We start from the raw sequence: 27,904 nt of genomic DNA on the forward strand, positions 1-27,904 counted from the left end.
TTTTCTTTGCAGAGTGAGAGCCTTCCTCCTAGGTTTTGATGAGTGAAAAGAGGTCAGAAGGGGGAGAGGGAGTCATTTAAAGTTTTTGCCTTAGAGGGATGGCTTAGAACTCCCCTGCCTTTGGAGTGAAGTGGTCCACTGTTTGGTTGTCTGCTGTCCCTGGGATAGGAGTCTGGGTGGTCTGTCCCCACGGGGCTTACCTTGCAGTTGTCTGCTAGGTGCAGGAAAGGACCAGTGACCAGTGTTTTGAGAGAAAAATTCCTGATTAACCTAGGAGGTTGTACCTGAAGGAAATCTTTTTTTTACTGTTTACATAGATTTTGCTTTGTCTTCCATTTTTTTTAAGCACCTCTTCTGCTCTTACTCCAAACCAAGTGGTCCTTATTCAAGGATGCATCAAGTAATTTAGATCTGACATGATTAGGGAGAGGTTGTTCCTTCAACCATGCAGGTCTCCTAATGACAGAGCTCGACACTGCTGCCCTGCATGAGGCTTCCAGGGCATCATATCAACAGTGTAATGAGTGTTTAGCCACTTGACAAATCGAGCGCCATAAATCTGCAAACTCTTTCGAAATGGCAGTCAGGAAAGGTTGAAATCTTTTAATAGTTCCAAAGTGTGTTGCTGATAATTTAACATGTGGAACAGACAGTTGAGTGCCCTGATAGCTAAAGTTGCAGAGGTGTATACTTTTCTACCCCATCTGCCAGAGCCCTGGTGTCCTTGTCAGAAGGAATAGGATTCTTTGCAGAACAAGAAGTTAGGTACTCACCATAAAATTCGATGTTTGTAGTCCACCTCGCCTTGCATTCTTACCAGTGGGTTCGGAGCCAAACCTCGTGTCCGACTACGCCATACTCTAGCTCGAAGTCTTCAACTGGATCGTGGCTAAGAGGTATCCCATCATGCAACAAGTCTATTTCCCAGATCTTGTTTGCAAGCTCACACACACACACACAGAAAGGAGAAGAAGAACCACCCCAACAAAAAGGACTACTGACATCTACAGACTATACCTCCAGAAGGGGATAGGAGGAAGGGTTAGTAAGAATTTAAGGCAAGATGGACTACATACATCGAATGTTATGGTGAAGTACATAACTTCTTGGTGTTATGTAGTCCAATCTCGCCTTCATTCTCACCAGCGTCCCTAGCAGCTTGATCTTGGGTGGCTCAGTGAAAAATACTCTTGAGCACTGTGGAACCAAAGGAAGATCTGCCTCTAGAGACCAGATCTAATTTGTAGTGACTAATAAAGGTATGAGGCGAAGCCCATGTTGCTACAGCACAAATATCATCCATAGACATCCTAACCTGAAATGCAGTTGAGGTAGCCACAGATCATGTAGAATTTAAAGGGTAATTCTTGGCCATTGGAAGCATAAATGAGATGCAATCAGAGATCCAGCGAGACAAAGTTACGTTAGAAACAGGAACCCCAAGTCTAGTGTATGAAAACGAGAAACATTTGATCTAATTTCCTGAAATCTTTTGTCCTATGTAAACAGAAACGCAACTGTCTATGAACATCAAGCCAATGAACCTTAAATTCTGCCTTGGAGAATTCAGGAAAAACACAGGCAACTCAATAGATTGGTTGATATTAACAGAGGCAACCTTTGGAACAAAAGGAGGATTGGACCTTAAGGAGACCCTATCTTTGTGAAACACCAAATAAGTTGTCTGTAATACAAAATTCAAGTGCCATGGCATCACTGGATCAAAGACTGGAGGTCGGAGTAACAATGTCCCTTTCAGAAAACCCTACAAAGCCTATGTGCCATAAAGTTGGGCTTAACAGCAATATGAAAGGTAGAAATCGCTGCCAGTTGCACTTTAATGGTTGCCGCAGCTGACCCCTGACTGAACAGTTGAGAAAGAAATTCTAATATTGCCGAAATATACGCTGTACAAGGATCAATGTCTCTCACAAGCCTAAAGAGAAAATCTCTTCCACTTAACTGGAATAAATCTTCCTGGTAGAAGGCTTGTGGGAAGATGATAGAATATGGACCACTTCAGGAGAAAAATCATGAAGCCTGACTAAGGATGGAACTTGGAGCAGCCAAGCTGTCAACTTGAGGGTCTGGATGGAGGGATGGAATTGTCCTGAATGGAGGGATGGAATTGTCCTGACATAGGAGTCAGCAAATCTGGAGCTGGGTCCAGAATCCAGGGCTTGTCCATTAGATAGAGTTGAAGGAAGGGAAACCAAATCTGACGAGGCCAGTGTGGGGCAATGAGGATCATTTTGCTTCCCAAAGACTGTGCTTTCTGAATGACCTTTGATAGAGTTAACGGTGGAAAGGCGTAGATTAGACCGGAGGGCCAACTGTGAACCAGAGCAGCCCTGGGTGCCGAACCTAGTGTCCAATTACGCCATACTCTAGCTCGAAGTCTTCAACTGGATCGTGGCTAAGAGGTATCCCATCATGCAACAGGTCTATTTCCTGATCAGAAGATTGATAATCAAGCTCAGCCCTAGGCCTCTTGGGGGGGTGGGGTTAACTTCCCCTGACAAGAGTAATTAGATCTTCAGCAATTTTTAATCATATTTTTTTTAGGCATAGGGGCCTGAACATATGGCCTGGGCATCAGTTTTTTTTTTTTTTTTTTTTTTTTTTTCTAAGACAGATTGAGATTTAGGCCTTAGTAATGAAGCCAGTGTCGATTTAATATGCAAGTCTGTAGGCCTGAGTACACTCAGCAGCCAGTGCTTGCACAGCGGCTCCAGACCCATTCAAGTTAGAGACATCCGCGGGTTACACAGTTGAAGTATCTCGCAGCATATTTTACTCCGAATGGGTCAGTAGAGGCTTGCGAATAAGACGTAGCAGTTATCAGGGGCTGTAAAAGTGCTCACTGATTATCGGCAAACTAGCTTAGGAGAAGCGTCGTCTGCAGTTTTGGACCTCAGCGCCCTATCTTGCGTTTTTTTCAGAATTCCAGTAGTCGGATGGCTAACAGACAACATTTCTGTATAAATTAAACCGAGAACCAAAATATTTAGAGGCAAAACTGTACAGACAACTGATAGTGCGTTGATTAAATAAAGCATAAAACCGACAGCAAGGTACGTCGTGGTCAGGGCCTAGGCAAGGAATACAGTACAAATGAAGATCTTTACGAGGAATTTGCTTTCCACAAGTAATACAATTATCAACTTTTACTGACATTGGTTGGAGCAAGAAAGTTTCCCCAATGGGGTACTTAGCTTTAAGTTGAAGACTTCGGTTCTGAAACTTGAAAAGGAAAATTTCAGGAGTCTGCCGACCAGCAACTTGCCAACTGCTTTTGCTCCGGGCACCACTCTGCATAAGAGACTGATGTAATGGCATGGCTGCATGTTTTATACCCCTGACGACCTGACGTCATGGAAGGCACAGCAACCGACGCAGGACCCAAGACTTTGTTAATCAGGCCGACTGAGGGCAACCTGCCAGCAGATTACCCAAATGTAATGACTGCAACAGTGAAACACGAAGAACATCACCTATTAGGCCCTGCAAGACTGCAGTGGCAAAACCAGCTCTGGATTTAGAAAAAAATTGGCAAGAGGTAAGGCTTGGTGAAGGTATCTACAGAACTCCAGGTAGCAACTTCTAGGATGTCCCTGGTAGGAACACCTCTGAGAAAGGCTGTAGAAGTAGATGCAGCCCTGGTGGAATGGGGTATTTTCCCCTGTGGGGTAGGCTTTCCATGGTGCTTACAGCAGAAATGAATGCAATGGCCTACCCACTTAGAAATGGTTTGCTTTGAAATGGCCTTCTCCTCTGCCCTTGCTGCAAAGGCAACTAGCAGCTGTTCAAATTTCCTGAGAGGCTTAATCCTGTACAAATAAAACCAAAGTTGTCTGTGCACGTCTAAGGAGTGCAGTAATTCATTCTCCTTTCTTCTGTGGATTAGAAAAGGTTGGCAAACGAATGAACTGATTAAGGGCCACACTGGATACCACCTTGGGCATAAAAATAGGATTGGTCCTGAGGAACACCCTGTCCGCATGTAAGATGAAGGGCTCCACTGCCATTGGAGCCTGTAATTCAGACACTCTTCTTGCTGAAGTGATGGCTAGAAGGGCTGTTTTCCAAGAATGGAATTTCAACTTTGCAGTTGCAGCTGTCTGAAAATGAGGTAGAATGGGCTTTTCCAATACAAAGTTAATGTCCCAGGCTGAAGTAGGGGCACTCATGGGTGGTCTTAAATGTTTGGCCACTATGAGAAATTGTTTTAGCAGGGGTGAGAGAAGAGGGATGGCTCAGTATTATAATGTACTGAAATGGCTGAGGCATGAATTTTAATAGAAGAAAAGGAAAGGCCGTTGTGAAGCATCTCTTAAGTATTGAAGGATATGCAGTAAACTGGGCACTGTTGTGCCCATCCCCAGAGTCTGGCTCCAAGAACAGAATATTTTCCACTTTTCAGCAAAGGATTTACTAGTACTAGGCCTCCTACCCTCCAGGATGACATACAGCACTTGCTTGCGGAGGGATGGTATAGAAGAACTCTGCTAATTAGCCAGGCTGCCAAGTTCAGAGTTTGAAGCTGGGGGGTGCAGAATCTGGCCCTCCTGCTGGGACAGTAGGAAAGGGTCCGAGTCAGGTGCCATGGTTCCAGCAGTGACAATGGACAGAAGGGGGTATCAGTGTTTGTACGGCCAATTTGGTGCAATGAGTCTTGTCCTTAGTTTGTCCTGTTTGAACTTTAGTAGAATTTTCGAGGGAAGAGGCAGAGGGGGAGAGGCATAAACTGAGAGGCTTTCCCAGATGAAGGACAGGGCATCCACTTTCCAAGCTTGTCTGTGGGGAGTCCTTGGGCAGCATTTGTCCAATTGGTAGTTCTGAAGGGAGGCAAAACAAGTCTATCTCTGCGCTCCCCCCATTTGTTTCTCAAAATGGTGAAGATCTTTAGTTCCAGTTTCTACTTATGTGGGTCCATGAGATTTCTACTTAGGTCGTCTGCCAGTGTATTTAGTTTGCCTGGCAGGAATCGAGCTTGCAGTTGCACTTGGTAGCTCAAGGCTGTTTTCTACAGAGCCATGGCAAGTCTGCAGAGAGGGAATGAATGGGTTCCCCCTGCTTGTTTATGTACCACATAAGTGGTGTTGTCCATCTTTACCAATAATTGTCCTGGAAGAATGTGGTCCTTGAATGCTGTCAGAGAATTCTGTACAGCTAACATTTCTTTGACCGATATGCAGATGCATTTGACTCTGGTTCCATTTGCCCTGAATGCATTGTCCTGCCAAGTGAACCCCCCATGCATAGTCTGATGCGTCTGTTAGGGTTTGGGTGGCAGGGGTTAGAGTGAATGACAGTGCCTTCTTGTGGTGGCAGACCTCTGCCCACCAAAGGAACTCTGTCTTTATACAAGGAATGATGGGAATCACCGACTCCAGGTGCTGAGAATGTTCGCACCATAGGCTTTTCAGATACCACAATAGTTTCCTCACATGCAGTCTTGCATATGGAATTAGTAGAATGCAAGAGGCCATGAACCCAAGGGCTTGCAGTATTTTCCCTGCAGACAGCTGGGTCTTTGTAGCCAGTAGTTTGAAGTAGGCTGTCAAACTTGTTTCTCTGGCATGAGTAAAGTCATCTGGGAAGTTGTATTCAAGCTTGCTCCCAGGAATACAATTTGTTGGCAGGGTACTAGGTGTGATTTCTTTTTGTTTACGGTGTACCCCAGTGAGGTTAACAGTTTCTTTACAAATGCCAGATTTAACAGCATGTCCTGTCTTTCTGCCTGAATTAGACAATCGTCCAGGAATGGCTATATTTTAATATTTCTTTGCATGCAGAATGCAATGACTGGAGCTAGGCACTTTGCGAATACCCTGGGTGCAGTAGACAAGTCAAAGGGCAGTGCAGAGAACTGATAATACCTATGTTTCAAAGCAGGCCACATGCATTATCTGCAAGATTCCCTTATTGGGATGTGCAGGTAAGTTTCCTTTAAATCAAATGTTGCAACCTGGCATTTTTCCCTAGCATGGGAAGCAGCTGATGAACAGTTAGCACTTTGAATTTTGGGATTACCAAAAAGGTGTTTAGAACAGACAGGTTCAGGATAGGACACCAGGAGTTGGTCTTTTCTGGGTACCAGTAAAAGTCTTGAGTAAAAACCTTGCCCCCATTCCTGTTCTGGGACAGGTTGAATAGTCTTGATACTTAGAAGAGAGAACCTGCTATTGAGTCTCTGCCCACTGATTTGAGGGTAGGTCTGACCAGCCGTTTGGGGTTGGTAAGGTGCGGAAGTGGAATCTGTATCCTTGGGAAACTATTTTTAAAACCCATTTGTCTTTGGTAAAGACTTGCCAGTTTTTTGCATGCAGGGTGAGCTTTCCCCCCTAAAAGAGCAATCAGTTGAGCAGGACTTGGAAGGTCGAAAGGTTAAATCATTTTGACAGTTTACCATAAGGGGGTGTCTTACTACTTCCAGCCTTGGAAGTGGGAGCCACCCACTGGCTCAGGCCTGTGAGTACCTTGAGGCTGAAGCCTGGGTGGTCTGCTGCTCCTGGGTCTAGACTGAAGGCCTGGAAGAGACAGAAAAGAACCAATTGTTAGGCCAATGCCTACTAAATCCGGGAGGCTGTACTCGCAGGAAATTAACAGTTTGCATAGCTTTAGCTTTTTCCTCCATCTTTTCAAGTACTACTACTGCTTTTTTACCAAACAGGCAGCCTCGGTTTATGGGAGCATCCAGTAATTTACCTTTAAAATGATCTGGCAAAGTTTGCTCCTAAAGCCAAGCATGCCTTCTAAGTACAGACCAGCGACAGCAGCACTACAAGATGCCTCGAAGAAGTCAAAACCACACTGCAAAGTAAGTTTACCAACTTGTTCAGCAGAATGCATTAAATCATGTAATTCTTCATTTTCAGCAAAGTCAGGAATCAACATTATTTTCTGTTCAAGTAATCCAATAATATGTTGCTGATATTTTAACATATGAAACTGGAAGTTTAAGGCCCCAATGGCCAAAGTAACAGAAGTGTATACCTTCTTACCTCATCTGTCAAGGGCCTTGGAATCTCTATCAGAGGGGGTAGGGTTTTTGGCAGTAGTAGCCTTAATGCCTTTGGGTCCCTGTGAAATGGTCTCTAGATCCGCAGTAGGATTCCTATAGAGAAACTTGTGAGAGTCAGGTACTCTAATACCGGTCAGGTTTCCTGGGAAGACTGTTTCTGGGGCCAAGCTAGATTCCAAGAAGACATCTACAATGTCCAGTACAGGAGGGATAGCTAAAGACTAGTGTTGAGGTAGGAGTAAGAATTCCTTAAGCATCTTTTTGGAATCAGAGAAATCCTGGCTTTCCCAGCAGAAATGCTCCCTAAGAGTATGCAAAGTTTCACCAAAAGAGAAATCTTCTGGAGGAGAAGCAGAGGGAATGGAGTCCTCTGCATCAGAATCCTCATAGGTAGATGAGGGCAAATCCTGGTCATCAGAAGAAACAAATTTCAGAATCCTAATCAGAAGGAAAATCACTTCTGGGTCTCTTGGAGGGAGAAGGCTGGCTTCCCCTGATTGAAGTAATAAGGTCTTCAGCCATTCTTATTTGTTTTTTAGTCATATGGGGCTGACCATGCGGTCTGGGCATTGGTTTTCTATGCGTGGATCGAGTTTTTGGCCTTGAAGAAAAAGATGGTGTCGGTTTGACATGAGTCAGTAGACCTGAATACACACTCAGAAGCCAGTGCATGCATAGCGGCTCTGGACCCATCCAAGGTAGAGACATCCGCAGGTTCCATAGTCTAAGAAGCAAATCGCAGCATACAGGACTCCTAATGGGTCTCAGTAGAGGCCTGCGAATCTGAAGCAGCAGGGGCTGCAAAAGCACCTCACTGAATACTGGCGAACTGGTGACTAGCTTAACGGAAGCGTCATCGGCAGCTTTGGACCTATGCAGTCTCTCGGTCTTTATCTTTACCGATATTCTGAAACAATGCAGTCAGATGGCTTACCAAAGCCATTTCTGGATAATTGAACAGAGCACCGAATTAGTTTGATGCAAAAAAGAATAGACGACGAATAGTACAAGGATTGAATAAGGCACAAAACTAACAGCGAGGGGCGTCGTGGTCAGGGCCTAAGCAAGGAATGCAGTAAGAATGAAAGTCTGAGGTATTTGTTTTCCACAAGTAATACAACCGTTAACTTTTACTGACATCAGTTTAAAGGATACCCAACAGGGTACTTAGCTTTTTTGAAGACTTCCGTTCTGAAACTTGAAAACGAAAATTTCAGGAGTCTGCCGACAAGCACTTGCAAACTGCTGCTTCTTCGGGCACGGCAAGAAAGACTAATGTAATGGCGTTGGCTGCATGCATTATACACCTACCTAACGTCATGGAAGAGGAGAGCAACCGACGCAGGACTCAAGAGTGATAATCAGGCCGACAGAGCTACCTGCAAGCAGATAATCCAAATGCAATGACTGCAACAGGGAAACACGAACATGTGGGAAATCTGCTCTTGTACTAACTATTGTGCTCAACTTTTTCTGGAATTCATAAATTCCAACACCTTGGATCAACTTATCCACACCCCCAACAGGGGCAGCAATATCCTAGACCTGGTCATTACCAACATGGGCAACCAGTATTCCATACCAGAGGGTCAATTCCTTGATTGTCAGATCCGACCACAAGCTAATCACCCTAGACATCCACATCACACACCCCATTAGGGAAACCACCGTAAAAAAATTCTCCAACAGCAACTTCATGCTTAAGACAGAAGTGGCAAACTTCATGACACCCATGCTGAAGACAATAGAGGTAGAACTACTGAATCATATACAAATGCACTTTATAAGCAGTTACACGAGTGCATGGATCGTGCAATCCCTAAATGAACCAAGATGCTATCCTCCAAAAAAAGGAAGCCAATCTGTTGGTCCCCTGACGTAAAAAAAACTCAAAGAAAAACTGTTAAGGGAAAAAAAAAAAAAAAAAAAAAAAAAGTAAAATCCCATGACTGGAAGAACTCTGTGGTAAGCCTCAGTAAGAAGCTGAGATCCCTCAAAATCCTCCAAAGCTAGTTACGAAAACAAAAAATCGCCACTGATTCTAAAGACAGCCACAAAGCATTTTACAGCTATGTCAAGAATCTCAATGGCAACACTCAGATCTGCTCTGAGTTACAGCACAATCGCACTAAATATACAGAACCAACTGATATTGCCAACATCCTGGCAGATAGGTTCAGGGCTAACTTTACCACCCCTCTCACCCCCTAAAGGGCCCATCGCTATACCAGAAGAATGCTAAGTTCCTGTATTTACAGCTGCACAGGTAAAAAAAACACTCCAAACCCAAGAACACAGCATCCATGGGACCTAAAAACATCCCAGGCTGCGTTCTAGATGAACTACAGAACGAACTGCCACCCCACCCAAGTACCATGTTCAATCATAGCCTCACCTCAGGCTTTGTGCCCACTGAATGGCACACAGCAACGATTACCCCACTCCACAAAGGGGGAGCCACCACAGACCCCGGGAACTACCGCCCCATTAGCCTGACGAGCCTGGTCTGCAAACCTATGGAACATATCACGGAACTCAATGACATTTGGTCATCTCCACCCTCTGGACCCTAACCAGTTCAGGTTTGTAAAATGCAGATCATGTCTCCTAAACCGGACAGACTTCTTTGAAGCTGTCACCAAAGGCGTAGATGAGGGTAAGGTGGATCATACAGCCTATCTAGATCTCGGTAAGGCTTTCGACACCATCCCCCACTCTGGAATTATAGATAAACTCACTAAACTAGGTATAAATCCCTGTGTCACAAGATGGGTTGCCAACTGGCTCACTGACAGAACCCACACTGTGAAAGTAACAGACTAAATTCAACTTCAGACCAGTGACAAGTGGAGTACCACAAGGTTCAGTCCTGGGATCTCTCCTGTTTATCTACTTCTCTGAAGTACAGGCTAACAGAGAAGGTCATTAACTAAGTTCGCAGATGACTGCAAACTAGGAGCCATAATCGAAACTCCTAACAATGTGGACATCCTAAAAAAGGGCCTCGGTGAGACAGATGCCTGGTGTCAAAGCCATGGCCACAAGCTCAATGCCAAAAAGTGAATTGTCATCCCTTTTGGTAAAAATTCTGTACCCATGAACTACCACATAGGTGGTAGTCTACTTAACACCGAAAGTGTGATGAGACGGTACAGTTTTGTACCTACCATAAATGTAGATGTTAGAGTGCTAATACAGCTGCAGTAATCACAGATGGGTTCTCTGCCATCAGGCGGGTCCTCGGTCGGCCGAATTCCAAAGTCTAGGTCCGGCGTCGGTTGTCGTCGCTTTCTTTCCTGATGTCAGTGCGACAGGGGTATACAAGACACAGCAGACGCCATTTTCTTCAGTCTTTCTTGCCCCAGATGTCAGGTGCCCCCAGAAGGAAGGCAATACATAAAATATATATATATATATATAAATATATATATATATATATATATATATATATATATATATATATATACCATAGAAGGATAGCCCAATCAGGTTGTATGAGGAGGGGTTAGCCCCTAGGCCTTTACTAAGAGGGGAAGGAGGGAGGGAAACCTGTACTGCAGCTGTATTAGCACTCTAACATCTACATTTATGGTAGGTACAAAACTGTACTATGTTCATCGTGCATACAGCTGCAGTAATCACAGATGGGTAGAATCCCAAAGCTACGCACAGGGTGGTAGGCACTAGGTGGAACTGGGAGAGCCAGGATGCCCTGCAACACAGCAGTGGCAAAGCCTGCTCTAGTCTTGGAGTATAAAGGTAGGTGGTAGTGCTTGGTGAAGGTATGCACAGAACTCCAAGTGGCTGCCTCCAAAATATCTTTGGTAGGAACTCCTCTGAGGAAGGCTGTAGAGGTAGCTGTGGCCCTGGTGGAGTGGGATCTGATGCCTGGACAGATTTTCCATGAAAGGAGTAACAAAACCGTATGCAGTGGCAAATCCATTTTGAAATTGTCTGTTTGGTAACTGGCTTCACTTGAGCTCCTACAGCACAGGACACAAAGTTGTTCTGATTTCCTGAAAGGCTTTTTTCTGTCCAAATAACGTAGCTGTCTGAATGTCTGAGTGTAGCAGCCTTTCCCCTTTATTTTGAGGATTGGGGTAAAAGGTAGGTAAATGTATGGCTTGATTTAAAGCTACCCTGGATACCACTTTAGGCATAAAAGACGGGTTGGTTCGAAGGGAAACCCTGTCCTGATGGAAGATGAGAAAGGGCTGCACAGCCATGAGGGCTTGTAGTTCCGAAACCCTACGAGCTGAGGAAATGGCCAGAAGGAAAGCTGTTTCCCAGGACAAATATTGCAACTCTGTTGAGGCAGCTGGTTCAAAGGGAGGTAATGTTAATTTTTCTACAATGTAATTAAGATCCCAGGCTGGTATTGGTGGTTTCCTAGGAGGTCTTATATTCTTAGCTCCTCTGAGGAACTGTCTTAAGAGTGGGTGAGAGAATAAAGGTGGATCAGTGTTGAATTCTGCAGAAATGGCTGAGGCATGAATTTTTATGGAGGAAAATGAAAGTCCACTGTTCAACAGCTCAGCTAGATACTGTAATATCTGAGGCAAATTCAGTTTTCTGGGATCCTGGCCTTTTTTCTCATTCCAAGAGCAAAACAGTTTCCATTTTGCGGAGTAAGCCTTTCTAGTAGATGGCCTTCTGGCCTCCAAAATGACATCCTGCACCTCTTTGGAGAGTAGGGTCTGTTGTGGTGTTAAGGAATTTTCCATGCAGCGAGATTGAGTGTTTTCAGCTGGCTGTGAAGAGTTTTGTAGTTGTGCTGAGTCAGTAGAAGAGGCATTGGAGTTAGGGACCAGGGAGGAGTATGAGTTAGGCTCCTCAGGAGAGGGTACCAGTGCTGTCTTGGCCAGTCTGGAGCAATCAGTATCATCTTTGGTCTGTCTGCTCTTGCTTTCAAGAGCACCTTGGGCAGAAGAGGCAAAGGTGGGAAAGCATAAACTGTCCATGCTGCCCAACTGAAAGAAAGGGCGTCCACTCTCCAGGCCTTTGGATGAAAGGTCTTTGAACAGAACTTTTCCAATTGATGATTCCTGTGGGAGGCGAAGAGATCTATGTCTGGCCTTCCCCACTCTTGGATTATCTTTGTAAACACTTGGATGCAACTTCCATTCGTGTGGGTCTGTCATAATTCTGCTTAGATTGTCTGCCAGTGTGTTTTCCAAACCTGGCAAGTACTGTGCTTGAAGTTCGATTTGCCATTCGAGAGCCAAGTTCCAAAGTGACATGACTAGTCTGCACAAGGGGTATTAATGTGTTCCTCCTCGTTTGTTTATGTACCACATTACTGTGGTGTTGTCTTATTAATAATTGCCCTGGATGCAGGAGGTCCTTGAAAGCTGTAATTGCATTTATCACTGCTAGCATTTCTTTTTGATTGATGTGAAGGTGCTTTTCCTATTGGGACCATTTGCCCTGAATGCACCTGTCATGTGCGCCCCCCAGGCGTAGTCCGAGGTGTCTGTTGTGATGACTTGATTTGCTTGAGGCTTGCAGAATGGAAGGCCTGTGTTTGTTTGACATGCTTGGGCCACCCATAGAAATTCCTTTTGCAAACATGGAATTATTGGTACTGTTTCCAAACTGTGGCTGTGTTGAGACCATAGGTTTTTTAGGTACCACTGAAGTTTCCTCATGTGCAACTTTGCACATGGGATTAAAAGAATGCAAGATGCCATGAAGCCCAGAGCCTGCAGGATTTTACTTGCACTGAGCCTGGTACAATTTGCTAGTATTTTGAAGTACTGAGTTAGTTGCCCCTGTTTTTCTGGCGTGAGGTAGGCCATCTGGGTGTTTGTGTCCAAGTTGGCACCCAGGAAAGTTATTTTCTGAGATGGTGTTAGCCTGGATTTCTCTTTGTTGACTGTGTATCCCAGAGAATTTAATAACAGTGTTACATAAGCCAGATGTTCCAGAAGTATGCGCTTGCTGTCCGCTTGGATCAGGCAGTCCAAATAAGGGCAAATTTGTATCCCTTGAAGTCTGCAGTAGGCAATTACTGATGCCAGGCATTTCGTGAATACTCTGGGCGCAGTAGATAAGCCAAAGGGCAATGCAGAGAATTGATAGTGGATTGAACCGGCAAGAAATCTGAGGTATCTTCTGCAGCTTTGTTTGATGGGACATGCAGGTATGCCTCCTTGAGGTCCAAAGTTACCAGCCAAAACTCCTTGCCCAGCATGGGAAGAAGCTGCTGTAATGTGAGCATCTTGAATTTTGGTAAGAGTAGAAATGTATTTAGGATGGATAAGTCCAAAGTGGGTCTCCAGTCGGTTCCTTTCCTTTGTACCAGGAATAGTCTGGAATAAAAGCCTTGGCCTTGTTCGTGAGTAGGTACCTCTTGAATAGCTTTCATGTCCATGAGTTTTGAAATTTGTATTTGTGCCTCTGCCCTTTGTGTGGCAGGTTTGGCATGCCTCTCATTTTTGGAAGAGTGTGAAAATGAAATCTGTAGCCTCTGTTTATAATGTCCAGGATCCATTTGTCTGTTGTGATAATATGCCAAATTCTTGTAAATAATGCCAGCTTTCCTCCCAAGGGTGCTGCCAGCTGAGACTTGCTTGGCATGAAAAGGAAGAAGTCATTGGGTTTGTTTTCTGTATTGTTGTGCACGGTCTTCGCCACCTCTTGGTGCTGGAGTTTGCCATTGTCTGCCTCTATATGATCCCTGAGATTGTCCTCTGCCCCTTGTGCGCCTGTATCTACCTCTTTGGGGATTGTCCGTGGATGGAAAGGACCAGTTTTTAGAAGGCCAATTTCTGCTAAAACGAGGTGGTTGTACCTGTAGAAAAGCCTTAACAGTTTGCATAGATTTACCTTTTTCTTCCATTTTCCGTAGTATCGCCTCAGCATTAGTACCAAATAGTACATCCTTTTGTAAAGGAGCATCTAGTAGTTTAGCTTTAACATGATCAGGCAAGCTTTGTTCCCTAAGCCAGGCAGGTCTACGAATAACTGATCCTGTAACAGCAGCTCTACTTGAGGCCTCTAAGGCATCATAGCCACATTGTAAGGTGTGTTTACCCACTTGTTCTGCACTATGCATCATATCCTGCAATTCCTTCAAATCTGGTTGTTCAGATTGAGACATTTTATTTCTTAATTGTGATAACAGAAACTGCTGATATTTAAGCATATGGAACTGACAATTTAAAGCCCTTATGGCTAGGGTGGCTGAGGTGTATACCTTTTTTCCCCACCTTTCTAAGGATCTAGATTCTCTTTCGGAAGGTAGTGGGTTCTTGGCAGTAGAGGCCTTCATTCCCTTGGGGCCTTGAGAAATGGTTTCAGGGTCAGCATTATGGCTTTTGAAAAGAAATTGGTGAGAGTTAGGAACTTTGCAGTACCTATCAGGTTTGACTGGGGCAGGAGGCAGGGAATCCGGATTAAGACAAGCCTCCGAGTAAACATCAAGTATCGCCAGAGGTCTGTGTTGAGGTAACAAAAGAAATTCCCTAAGCCTTTTCTTGGAATCAGAAAAGTCTTGGCCTTCCCAATGGAAGTGTTCCCTCAAGGTGTGCAAGGTTTCCCCAAAAGAAAAATCCTCTGGGGGAGATACAGAAGGAATGGACTGTTCTGCATCAGAATCTTCAAAAGGGGAGTAAGAGTGTTCCTCTACATCAGAATGTTCTGAGAAAATGGAGCCCTGTTCAGAAGAGGGAGAATCTTCCTCCACTCTGGGTCTCTTGTCTGGAGGGGGTTGGGAACCCCTGATAAGAGTAATTAAATCCTCAGCCATTTTTAGCATCTGCTTTTTAGGCATGGGGCCTGGAGATGGGCCCTGTGCAACAGGCCTCTTGGGATGCAGGGCTGATTTGGACTTAGTAAAGGCCTTAATGGAAAAGGAAGATGAGGGTCTAAAGACACCCTGGGTGGAAGTGGACCTGTCCAAATTAGGAGGCTCAACACTCGTGGCTTTGGTGGTTGTAGTCTGAGTAAGGGCCGAGGCACCTGCGGTCTCTGTTACAGAAGACGCCAAGGAAATGTAGTCGGTAGTGTCTCGCTGAGAACCGGACCACGTGCAGCCGGTTTTGGCGTGATGTCAGTCCTTGTCCTTTCGTTTTTTGGACAAAACGGTAGTCGGAGTCTCAGACGACATTTTATAATCAAAGGCTTTACCAAAATAGTGATGGGCGAACTCCGCCTGACGCTTAGTGTGTTTATTGAAAGTAGCTCAAAAGCGACAGCCCGAGACGTCGTGGTCTGGGCCTAAACAAGGTCTGCAGAGGGAATGGAAATCCTTATGCGGTATTTGCTTCCCACAAGAAATACAATTGTTAACTTTGTCTGGCATCGGTCTGAGGCAAGAAAAGTTTCCCCAACGGGGTACTTAGCTTTAAAGAAGACTTCGGTTTCCAATTTTTCATAAATTCAGAAGCTGGCCGACCGGCACTTGCGAACTGCTTCTGCTTCGGGCACCATGCGGCAAAAAAGACTGGAGAAAATGGCGTCGGCTGTGTCTTATATACCCCTGTCGCACTGACGTCAGGAAAGAAAGCAACAACCACCGACGCCGGACCTAGACTTTGGAATTCGGCCGACCGAGGACCCGCCTGACGGCAGAGAACCCATCTGTGATTACTGCAGCTGTATGCACGATGAACATCTTGGGAAACAGGCGGACAGTAGTCTCTGATAATCACATCGCCACACTAATCTGTAAATCCTTCTACTTGGCACACCTCATCACAAAAGTTTCTCATCCAGAAAAAGAAAAAAAGAAAAAAAAAAAGAGGTCATTGTTCCCCTCTAGTCATCACTCATTAGACCCATTAGAGTACAATGCCCCTTTTGGTATGTACCACACAAAACTGGAAAGGCCGCAAAAATACCTCAAAAAGAGGATTACCAGCCTTAAACAGTTGCCCTACGCAGACAGTCTAAAAAAACCTCCATCTTTACTTTGTCGCATATCGCCTAATCAGAGGCGATCTCTGCCTAACATACAAGCTATGTCAAACCCAGAGCCGTTGGACATGTTCCACTTAAAGAAATTCCAATCCCTCCAAGCTACACGCGCTGGGGACCTAAACCTGGTCACCACAATAAACTGAACATGGTGGAGGGATAGATTCTTGTCACAGAGACTTCCCATACTCTGGAACAAACTACCTATCCATATCAAACAAAGCTCTTCATTAGCATTCTTCAAGAAAAATCTTGATGACTGGATGGGAGATAGGAAATTCACCCCGGGGATCACTTCTGTGGCTCTGCTTGACAGGGGCACAGGAAAATAATTTTCTTGGGTGGCAAAAGCCAGGGTACCGTTTGGCTAGGCTTAATATAGGCTCTAGTGCAAATAGCCTAGTACATACCTATGAACCATCTGCAGCACTGGATATCAACCTCATGGACAAATTGGCTACAGATGTGAGAGTGGCAACCTTGAGAGAAAAAAGTTCTCCACCAGCATGGACTGAGGAGGGGGAAATGGCAAGCTCCTTGATCAAATTCCTCAAGACGGGTAAAATGCATCAGGTGGCTTAAGGCTCACAGGCTGAAAGTACAGTTGTGTACACTTACCATAAATGTAGATGTTAGAGTGTATTCACTGTTGAAATCATTACACTTGGGTTATCCTGCTGACAGGCTACCCTCAGTCGGCCTGAATTCCAAAGTCTAGGTCCAGCGTCCGTTGCTGTCACCTCTTCCCTGACGTCACTGCGCCAGGGGTATAGAAAAGATGCAGTCAATGCCATTTTCTTCAGTTTTTGTTGCCCCAGATGTCAGGTGCCCCCAAAAGGGTAGACTAAAAATATGCCAATAAAACATGCAAGCACCAAAATATATTATACCTTCATCTACAAGCAAATACACCACATAGATTGTATAGATTAGAGAAGTGCAGTTAAGTTCCAGCAAAGATATGGGGGATGGTAGGTGGGTAACCTGGACTGCAAACAGTGAATACACTAACATCTACATTTATGGTAAGTACACAAAGTACAGTTGTGTACCTACCATAAATGTAGATGGAGTGCATTCACTGTTGCACTCATTACTCTTGGGTTATCCTGCTGGCAGGCTACCCGCAGTCGGCCAGAATTCCAAGTCTAGGTCCGGGATCGGCTGCTGTCGCCTCCTCCCTGACGTCAGTGTGCAGGAGTATAAAAGATGCAGCAGATGCCATTTTCTTCAGTTTTTCTTGCCCCAAATGTCAGCTGCCCCCAAAAACATAGGCTAAAAAATTATGCCAATAATTATGCATGCAATAAAACAAACATTTCCTTCATCTATAAGCAAATACACCACATAGGTTGTATAAAAGAGAGAAGTATAGTTAAGTCCAAGCAAAGAAAAGTGGGATGGTGGGTGGGTAACCTGGACTGCCAACAGTGAATACACTCGAACATCTACATTTATGGTAGGTACACAACTGTACTATGTTCATGTTTCACTGTTGCAGTCATTACTCTTGGGTCGAATCCCAAAGCTGAGTTAAGGTGGCTGGGCCTAAATAGGATTAGGAGAGGCTAGAAGGCCTTGCAGAACTGTAGTGGCGAAGCCTGCTCTAGATTTAGAGTAGAGAGGTAAATGGGAGTGCTTTGTAAAACTGTGCACTGAACTCCAAGTTGCAGCCTCTAAAATGTCCTTAGTTGGTACTCCGAGAAAGGCTGCTGAAGTGGCTGCTGCCCTGGTAAGACTGAGGCCAAATGCCCTTGGGCACTGATTTGCCATGTTGAGAGTAGCAGAAACGAATGCAGTGGCCTGTGCTTATTTCCCTGAAACGCTAATTCCACCTAAAACACGGCTTTTCAGCACTTCTGTGGATCCCTAGTGATATCTGCATTGCTTACTGTACTTACTTCCTTGTTTCACTTGAAAGAAAGTTCCTCTGTCGTTTTTGCATTTAAGTTACCTGGCACTTGCTCACTAAAGCAATTATATAAGTCAGCACTAAAAAATTAAAAGCACTACAACCTCACAAACTCCCCTTGAGTACCTTGTTCCCCCCCCATTGGCACTTTTTTTCAATTATAAAGGAATTCCCAATACTATTCTAGCATGTCCAAAGGTCAGTTGTCAATCTCCTCTCCGGTCCAGCTGGTGAATCTGGGTATCTTGAGGCAATGTTACAACTGCCTCATGTACACAGAGGATCCTCTCCTCCTCCCAACAAATTCCAATACATGTGAGAGATGCAACCATATAGCCATACTGGAGGCTAAGCTCTCTCAACTCCGTACTGGCGAAACCAGTCAGGAGGAGAAGGAAACCACACTCAATTCCAGTCTCACATAGACCTACCACGACAGCAAACCAAACACAAACACACAAAAACATACTCGGAGGCTCTAAATAAAAATCTACCCAAGCAGCAGACACCTCCAAAGCAGACACCCAAGCAACAGCTACCCCAAAACAAAACACGTGCAACACAGAGTTCAAAGTCAGTGTGCCGAACACTCACAGCCCTTAAGGCTAAACAACACAACTGATATCTGTAATAGGTGACTATCGTCAGGCACACTAACGTCCCGCTCACCAGGCTGAACAAGGAGAAGGTCACGATGAGCTGCCTATCGGGCGCTAGGATCCGCCACATAACACAACTCAGGTCACTCCAAGGCAAGTACAAATATGACTGTCATTGTCCATGCTGGTGTGAATGACCTGAGACATACCTCCCTGGACTACATGAAAAAAAAGACAGAGGAGCTTTCTGAGCATGTAGCCCAGGCCGGTATGACCCTGACCTTGAGTAGCATCTTACCCTCACCAAGAAAGGTACCACAATATGAAGACAAGATGATCAATTTCAACAACTGGCTAAAGTATTGGTGTCTTTCAAAGGGGATCCAATGCCAGTCAGCCTGGGATGACATGCTCGACAAGCCACGATGCTTCGCTAGGGACAGCTTGCACCTGTCACCCCTGGGCTTTCGGATAATGGCTAAGGCTCTTACTACCCCCATAGTGCCTTTTTTAGGCAAGGCTCAAAAGACAAACCCACCTCCATAGGTATCACAAGGGATAAGAAACTAAGAGTAATGCTACTCAACGCCAGAAGTCTAAACCTCAAGATGCACGCACTCGAAACTTTCCTTAGCATGGAGAACATCGATATCTGCGCAGTAACAGAAGCCTGGTTCAAGGCTCCCGAGAGCACCCCAGCACTACCAGGTTATACCACATACCATGCTTTTCGGCCCCAAAACTTGGACCGAACCACAAAAGGAGGGGGGAGTATCAATATTTGTCAAAGATACCCACACTTCCAAGTTGGTGGCACAACACGAAGCATCAGAGACTATCCATGTGCAACTAACAGTGGGTAAAATTGCCTTGCAGTTTATAGCCTGCTACAGACCACCCTCCCAAACAGAGGAACCCCACTCTGCTTTCCTGAGAACACTGGAAAATATGAAGGTCTCTCCAAACACCATTATATTGGGCGACTTCAACTACCCAAACAGATTGGGAGCATTACTATAGCTCCAACACCCAAGCCCAAAGGTTCCTAGAATTTATAAACTCAAATGCTATGGAACAACTTGTTACCACTCCCACAAGAGGGGAAAACATACTGGACCTGATCATCACCAACATGGGACTCTATCCTCCAGACCAGAAGTGTATCCCCCACTGGTAAGATCAGACCATAAACTAATCTCACTGGATATTCACATCCCGACTCCACCCCTGCCCTGAAAACCACAGAGAAAAACTTCTCTAAAGCATATTTCACACTCCTCAAAACCGAGTTAGAATCCTTCAAAGCCCCCGGGCCTGTGGAAAATACGGCCCAGATCACAGAATCCTTTATAAACGCATTCTATGAACACCTTCAGGAATGCATGGATCATGCAATCCCAAATAAAACCAAAACCCAATCCTCCAAAGGCAGACGTCCTGTCTGGTGGACCCCAGCCATAAACAAACTATATAATACAAGGAGGAAGCTACTACATGAGAGCAAAATCCCAAAAAGGGAAGGCATCTCTGATCAGTATTAACAAAAAACTACGGGCACTCATAAAATCATCTAAGGACAGCTTAGAGAGAAAAATTGCACAGGACACTAAGGATAATCACAAGGCTTTCTTTAGTTATGTTAGAAACCTGGGTGGGAATTCCCAGATATGCTCAGAATTAACCCAAAATGACAAAAAATACACCAAACCCACAGACATTGCCAACATCCTAACTGACAGGTTCAGCACAAACTCCCCCCCCCCTACCAAAAGGGCAAATATCTATCCCAGCAGAGTGCTGCCCCCCTGATATCTCAGATGCTCAGGTAAGAGCTGCCCTCTCCAAAGCAAAAAACACAGCATCAATGGAACCAGACGGTGTCCCGGACTGCGTCCTACATGAACTCCAAGAAGAGCTAAACCCAAACATAAAACTACTGTTCAATCTCAGCCTTACTACAGGATATGCACCCAAAGAGTGGCATACAGCAACAGAGGTCCTTCTCCACAAAGGTGGTGCCTCAATGGATCCTGGAAACTATCGTCCCATCAGCCCGACTAGCTTGGTCTGCAAAGCTATGGAAAGGATCATCATGGACTTCATAAAGATATTGGGGACCTACAGACACTGGATCCTACCCAGTTCGGCTTTAAGGGCAGATCCTGCCTCTTAAACCTGGCCGATTTCTTTGAAAGTCACCAAGGCCATTGAGGAGGGGAAGGTGGTCCACAGCCTACCTGGACCTCGCAAAAGCCTTCGATACAAGACCCCACTCAGGCATTATAGATAAGCTCACCAGCTTAAATATAAACCCCTGTGTGACCAGATGGGTTGCAAACTGGCTCAAGGACAGAACCCACATGGTTAGAATTGATGGAGCCATGACAGACTCCAAACCAGTTACAAGTGGCGTCCCACAAGGCTCAGTCCTGGGACCTCTCGTTCGGTATATATTTCTCGGAGGTACAGACCAACACTGAAGGACTGTGGCTGACAAAGTTCGCAGATGACTGCAAACTGGGCGCCATAATAGACTCTCCAGCAGACACAAGCATCCTCCAAAAGGGCCTCATAGAAACAGACAACTGGTGCCAGAGTCATGGCCTCAAGCTAAACGCCAAAAAGTGTAGAGTCATCCTCTTTGGCGAAAACAAAGTGCCCACAAATTACCACATAGGTGGTAATCCATTAAGTACAGAAGTAATTAGGGACCTGGGGACCCAAGTTGATAGCAATCTCTCATTTGACAACCACATGGCCAAAGTGGTTAGAAAAACATTTTATATAGCCCACCTAATCATGAAGGGATTCACATCTAGATCAGGTGAGGTCTTCGTGCCTCTTTACTCATCCATCAGGCCCATAATTGAGTACAATGCCCCTTTTGGAATGTACCTTACCAGACACCTGCAGCACCTGGAAAGACCCCAAAAGTACCTCACCAACAGGATCAAAGGGCTCAAACAGATGCCATATGCTGCCCGGTTAAAGAAACTCCAGCTCTACTCAGTGGCATACCGCCTGCTCAGAGGCCATCTGTGCCTGACATATAAAGCTATGTCCAACCCGGAATTAATGGACATGCTGTACCTCAGAAAATCCAAATCCCATCGAGCTACGCACTCGAGACTCTTGAACCTCAGCACTGAAATAAATAGGACATGCTGGAGGGGCAGATTCATAACCCAGAGGCTCCCTTCACTCTGGAATAAAATCCCAGTCCAGGTTAGGCAGAGTCCCTCACTGACTCTCTTCAAGAGGAATCTTGAGTGGATGGGAGATTGTAGGTTTACCCCAGGTATCAACTCTGTGTCACTGTTAGACAGAGGCACAGCATACTAACCTCGAAAAAGGGCATAGCAAAATTAATTTAAAATGGGTGGCGAAAGTCAAACACACTCTGGCTAGGCTTATAAATGCCCTAGGGCAGATAGCCTAGTATGAACCTATCCATTTTACATGGTCCGTTTTGAGATGGGCTTTCCTTGAGATCCTGCAGCATATGCCACTAAAAGTTGCTCAGTTTTTTTGAAAACTTTAGTTCTGTCAAAGTAGAAGCGTAGCTGTCTGTGTATGTCCAAGGAATGCAGAAGTCTCTCACCCTTGTTCTGTGGGTTTGGATAAAGGGTAGGCAAATGAATGGTTTGGTTAAGGGCCACACTGGACACTACCTTAGGCATAAATGTTGGGTTCGTCCTTCGAGAAACCCTGTCTGGATGGAAAATGATGAAAGGTTCCACAGCCATGAGTTCCTGTAACTCTGAAACTCGTCTTGCACAGCTTATTGCTAGGAGCAGAGACATTTTCCAAGATAAAATCTTTATATCAGCTGCATTGGCTGGCTCAAAAGGCGGCAGTGTGAGTTTTTTCCAAGACATAATTGAGGTCCCATGCAGAAATTAGGGCTCTCCTTGGAGGTCTTATGTTTTTGGCCCCCTCTGAGGTACTGCCTTAGTAATGGATAGGAAAAAATCAGAAGTTATGTACCTACCATAACATTCCATGTTAGCTGTCTTCTCGCCTTCTTTCTTGCTGGATGGGTTCGGAGCCGATCCTCGGCTCTGACTCTGCCAATAATAAAGCTCGAGAGCTAATTCCACCGTCTCGAGGCTCCCCTATATCCCACAATGCTAGGCGGTAACTACTCAGATCTCGTTTGATAGCTAGACCAAGCAATTCTAGTCTCCATAGTGTGGAGAAGGGTAACCCACCTCTATATAAACCAGAGTGTAAGGTATCCCAGACCTAACAAAAGGGAAATAAAGGTGGTAGAACGTGTGGGAATGAAACTCTTCCAGAGTAAGATCACAAAATGAATTCCTATCAGTCTGTCCAGGCTTGGGGGAAGGAGGGTGGGACGCAAGAAAGAAGGCGAGAAGAAGACAACTAACATGGAACGTTATAGTAGGTACATAACTTCTTAATGTTAAGTTGACCATCTCGCCTTCATTCTTGCTGGATGGGACCGCGTCCCTTACACCTTATCCCGGGTGGTCTATCGGAACAGACTCTAAAGAACAGTGGAACCAAAGCTGGAACGGTTTCTGGAGACCATGTCCAATTTGTAATGTGAAATGAAGGTATGAGGAGAAGCCCAAGTGGCTGCTGCACAAATGGAATCTATTGGCAGCCTGTCCTGAAAAGCTACGGATGTAGCTAATGCCCTAGTTGAATGAGCTCTAGGTCTTGAAGGTAGTTTTTGATGTCTGATCTCATAGATGAATGTAATTGTAGAGGTGAGCCATTTAGAAAGGGGAAACTTTAGTAACTGGAAGGCCCGATTTCCCTTCTGCATATGATAGAAAAAGCTGATCAGATTTCCTGAATTGTTTAGTTCTGTCTAAATAATATCTAAGTTGGCGGTGAACATCCAGAAAATGTAGCTTTTGTTCCGACCTATTGGAATAGTTAGGGAAAAAGACAGGAAGATCAATTGTTTGGTTTAGGTTTGTTTGAGAGGAAACCTTAAGTAAAAAGGAAGGATTAGTACGGAGGGATACCCTACCTTTGTGAAACACTAAGTAAGGAGGGCGACTGCACAGAGCATGGAGTTCAGATATCCTTCTCGCTGAAGTTATGGCTACTAGAAAAAGTGTCTTCCATGAAAGCAACTTCAGGGAACATGAAGCCGCTGGTTCGAAAGGTGGAAGGATTAAGGATGCCAGAACCAAGTTAAAGTCCCACTGAGGCGGGGGATCTTTGATTGAAGGTTTGAGAAGAAAAACACCCCTTAAAAAGGCTTTGCAGAGCTTGTGAGCCATGATGCTACACTCCGATACACCTACATGATAATTAGATATAGCAGCCAACTGAACTCTAATGGTAGACTAAGAAGAGCCTAAATGAAAGAGTTCTGCTAGAAAGTCCAGAATAGACTGGATGGGTGCAGTGAAGGGATCTATATTTTTTGATGTTGCCCAAAAAAAGAAGCATTTCCATTTGCTATTATAAATCTTCCGGGTAGAAGACTTATGAGAGGCTATCAAGATATCTCGGACCGAGCGAGATATTAAGGGAAGCCTGGCTAGGGTCGGAACCGGAGAAACCACGCTGTGAGGTTGAGAGAATGAAGAGACTGGTGCAGCTGGCCCGATTGGTGGGTCAACAGATCTGGCAGTGGGTCCAGATGCCAAGGCTGCTCCAAAAGGTAACAATGAAGGAACGGAAACCATATCTGTCGAGGCCAGTAAGGGGCAATGAGGATCATTGTCACTCTCAAGGAGATGGCTTTCTGAATTAGTTGAATTATCAGTGGAAAGGGGGGAAAGGCATAAAGAAGTCCCCGGGGCCAATCGTGGACTAGAGCGTCTCTGGTGGGATGGCCTGGTAATGGGAAGAGAGTGAAGAAGTCGTGACACTTGCTGTTTTGGGGAGTAGCAAAAAGATCGCAGCAAGGCTGGCCACATCGTTGGAACACTTCTCCCAGTACTGATTTCTTCAGAGACCACTCGTGGGGCATGAGAATTGCCCCGCTCAACTTGTCTGCAATCACATTGGATTTCCCGGGAATGTGCGTTGCTACCAGAAAACGCCGAGAAGAAACAGCCCATTGCCAAAGTCAAGAGTGCCTCTCGACATAAGGGGTATGATCTGGTTCCGCCTTGTTTGTTGATGTACCACACTACAGACATGTTGTCCGTCTGAATTGCAATAGTCCCTGTGGGAAGAGAGTCGTGAAGGGCTTGCAACGCTAAAAGAGCTGCTCTCATCTCCAAGACATTTTATGTGCAAGTGGCACTCGAAAGGTTGCCAGGTGCCCTGGACTGTCCTGCCCTAATAATGCCCCCCACACCCGATCAGGGAGGCATCTGTTGTCAACGTGGCGACTGGGGGGGGGGGGGGGGTGAAGGGTCTTCCTTGGAGAAGCTGAGGTGATGTGATCCACCAAGACAATTGATTCTTGCATGATTGAGTCAACAATATGGTGTGGGACATCGGGAGCTGTTGGAAGGACCATCGAGTAAACAGCATCCATTGGAGGATCCCCATGTGGAAGCGAGTTAAGGGGAGAAGGGGGATAAGCTGCTGCCATGAGTCCTAATACCTTCAAAACTAGTCTGGCTTTGACTGTTGCTTTGTAAGAGAAGGTAAATTTGTTTGCGGATGTCTGACACTCTCTGCTCTGAGAGTCTGGCTGAAAGATTGAGTGTGTTTAATGTGGCACCTATAAAGGTAATAGATTGACAAGGCAGATTTTTCAAACTTTATTGAAATGCCTAGAGCTTGGCAAGTTTGGATAGTGAAGTCTCTGGATAGAAGTAGTTGATGTCTGGTGGTGGCAGTAAGGAGCCAGTCATCTAAATATGGAAACACCTGGAATCCTTGACGTCTCAAGTGAGTTGCGACCACTGCCATGCATTTGGTAAACACTCGGGGGGCTGTAGTGAGACCAAAGGGCAGGGCTCTGAATTGATAGTGACTGGCTCCCAGCCTGAAGCGGAGAAATCTCCTGGAGCGTCTGTTCATCTTTATATGGTAGTACGCGTCCTGAAGATCTATCGAGCACATCCAATTGTCCTGACCCAAGAAGGGTAGAATGGACTGTAGCGTGACCATCCGGAATTTTGTTTTTCTGACATACTTGTTTAAGTTGCTGAGATCCAGAATGGGTCTCCAGTCCCCTGTTTTTTTTTGGTACCAAAAAGAATTTGGAGTAGATTCCGGATCCTTGTTGGTCTGCTGGGACTGATTGGATATCTCTTTTTGATAGCAGCTTTGAAATTTCTAGTGCTGCTTGTTCCCTTAGACTGGGTGGAACGTCTGGAAGGGATCCTTTGGGTTGGGATGGAATGTGAATAAAGGGAATTTTGTAATCCTCTGATATGATCGACTGTACCCATTTGTCTTGTTTAAGGGAAAGCCAGGCTTTTGGGTACAGAGATAATCTTCCCCCGACTGCCTCTGAAGGTGGACAGCCGGGCAGCACCTCAGGGATGCTGAAAGGGTTAAGAGAAAGTTTCTCTGCTACCCTGGTTTTGCGGACCTCCTCTGCCTCTAGGGCGGCGTCTATTATTATTCCCCCTTCTGCCTCTAGACGGGAATCGATCTTATGCGTCAGATGATACTCCCTGGGTTTCTTTGCGGAACCACATCTTTCCTCCCCTCTGATCTTCGGGATAAGGCCTAGAAGGGGTAGAAAAACAGAATCTCACGGCAGAGAGAGTCTTACCTTCCACCTCGCACCTAGTCAATGTATCCTTCACCTGAAGACCAAACAAGGATGATCCATCAAAGGGGGAATTGAAGGACGCCCTGAAAGGGTCTGCAAAGTTGCACAGCCGCATCCAGGCGTGACGTCGTAGGGCAACGCCTGTGCCTGTGGCTCTACTCGCCCCATCCGCAGCATATGAGATGAACCGCATGGAGGAGTTAACTATGGATTTCAGGGTTGCCAACTGGGAGTTCATTCTGTCTTTGAACCCCTCAGCTGCTGGATCCTTTACCTCTTCACTCATATCCTTGAGTAAATCTCTCTGGAGACGAGTGAAGTGACAAATAGTTCAGCGACCGCATTGAAAAGGTCACCGATGAAAACATCCGCTTACCGTACCTGTCCATGGTCCTAGATTCCTTATTAGGAGGATGGACAGGTAACGAAGGATCGGCTAACTCCTTAGTGGCTGCGGCCACCACCATGGCATCGACTGAGACGCCTTTAGATAAAAAATCTTTATCTAAAGGGGCAGTAATAAATTTAGACTGCTTCCTCGGGGTGGGTTCCACTTAATCAGGAGCCGTCCAGGCCTTCCTTGCCACCACTTCCATAAGGGGGTCAAAAGGAGGGGACACCCAGGATGTAGAAGGGTGAGAGCCGAACGCCTAAAGGTACACCGACTCATCCTCTGAAGGGTTAAGGGCTGGCCAGTTCCCCCTCTGTTTCAGGATCAAGGATGTCAGCAAAGGAGACATCCTCAGAGGGTGATCGAGGGGAACCTTCAGATTCCTCTAAGTCAGTGTCAGAGGTGATAGACTCAGGGGAGTCAATGTGCTTCCTCTTGCACTGCCTCTTCCTAGGGGGTTCTCCTACCGGGTCAGGAGAGGCCTCGGAAGAGGAGGAAATTCCCAATGAGAAAACTTGAGGAGTTGGCTCTCTGCAGTCTGAAGCAAGGGTGTGGGTAGAAATCACCGCAGGCACCGATGATGGAGGGGCTGATGGAGCAGACTGTAGGGCAGACTCTGGTTCTAGCACGCTCCGCATGACCTCGAAGGCACCCCTATCGGGCAAGGCCGGAAGTCCCCGCTTCGAAGAGACCAGGACCCCCCCCCCCCCCCCCGGCACTGACAGGGACGGCTCAGAGGCTGATGTCGGAGCCCAACTCACCAGCGCCAAAGCACAGAGAGGGAGAGCGGGGTCGGACAAGGGTCCGATGCCACTCGCCCCCCCCCCCCGGAGCCGACAAGGGAAGCTCGGTGCCAAGAACCCTCCAAAGAGGAGATCAGAGCAGACGACGGAGCCGAAAGGGAAGGTATCTGATCCGACGCACCTACAGTCATGGCTCCGATGAGCCCCGGCTCCGAGCTCAAAGGAATCGGAGGAGGAACACTGAGGGACAAATAGCCACTGACTGATGAGTCGGGCTATAAAGCATTTGGGCCAGCGCCTCAGACTTGAGAAGTCTACTCACTACCCTTTGCAAATCGTGGTCAGATAGCCTGGAAGACTGAGGAATGCGGTCTATGGGTCCGCTCTGAAAGAAGAGAGAACCCTGGTGCCGAGTGAACGGAGCCGATGGAGGGAGACCTAGATCTTTTTCTTAAAGGTTGCTCTGATAAAGGCATCGGAGCCAACTGAGTCTTATCAGCCTCGGCTCCAGCCGGAGCCAAGGTAATAGTACGAGGCTTAGAAACATCGGCTCCAGCCGGAGCCGATGTCGAAGCAGTTTTGATGCTTCCAGAGGACGGCTCTGAAGCTGGAGCCAACTGTCCGAAGTCTTAGAAGGCTTCCCC

The 27,904-nt window shown here is 45.9% G+C and overlaps 1 protein-coding gene across 1 annotated transcript in view; it reads right to left on the reverse strand.

Moving 5' to 3' along the window:
- LOC122797816 (msx2-interacting protein-like) overlaps positions 1-27,904 on the reverse strand; it is a 222,269-nt gene that overhangs the window by 143,813 nt on the left and 50,552 nt on the right. The gene's annotated exons all lie outside the window — the stretch shown is intronic.

This window comes from Protopterus annectens, chromosome 3.part1 (assembly GCF_019279795.1).
Source record: "Protopterus annectens isolate FY-2018-M chromosome 3.part1, PAN1.0, whole genome shotgun sequence".
Lineage (NCBI taxonomy): Eukaryota > Metazoa > Chordata > Ceratodontiformes > Protopteridae > Protopterus > Protopterus annectens.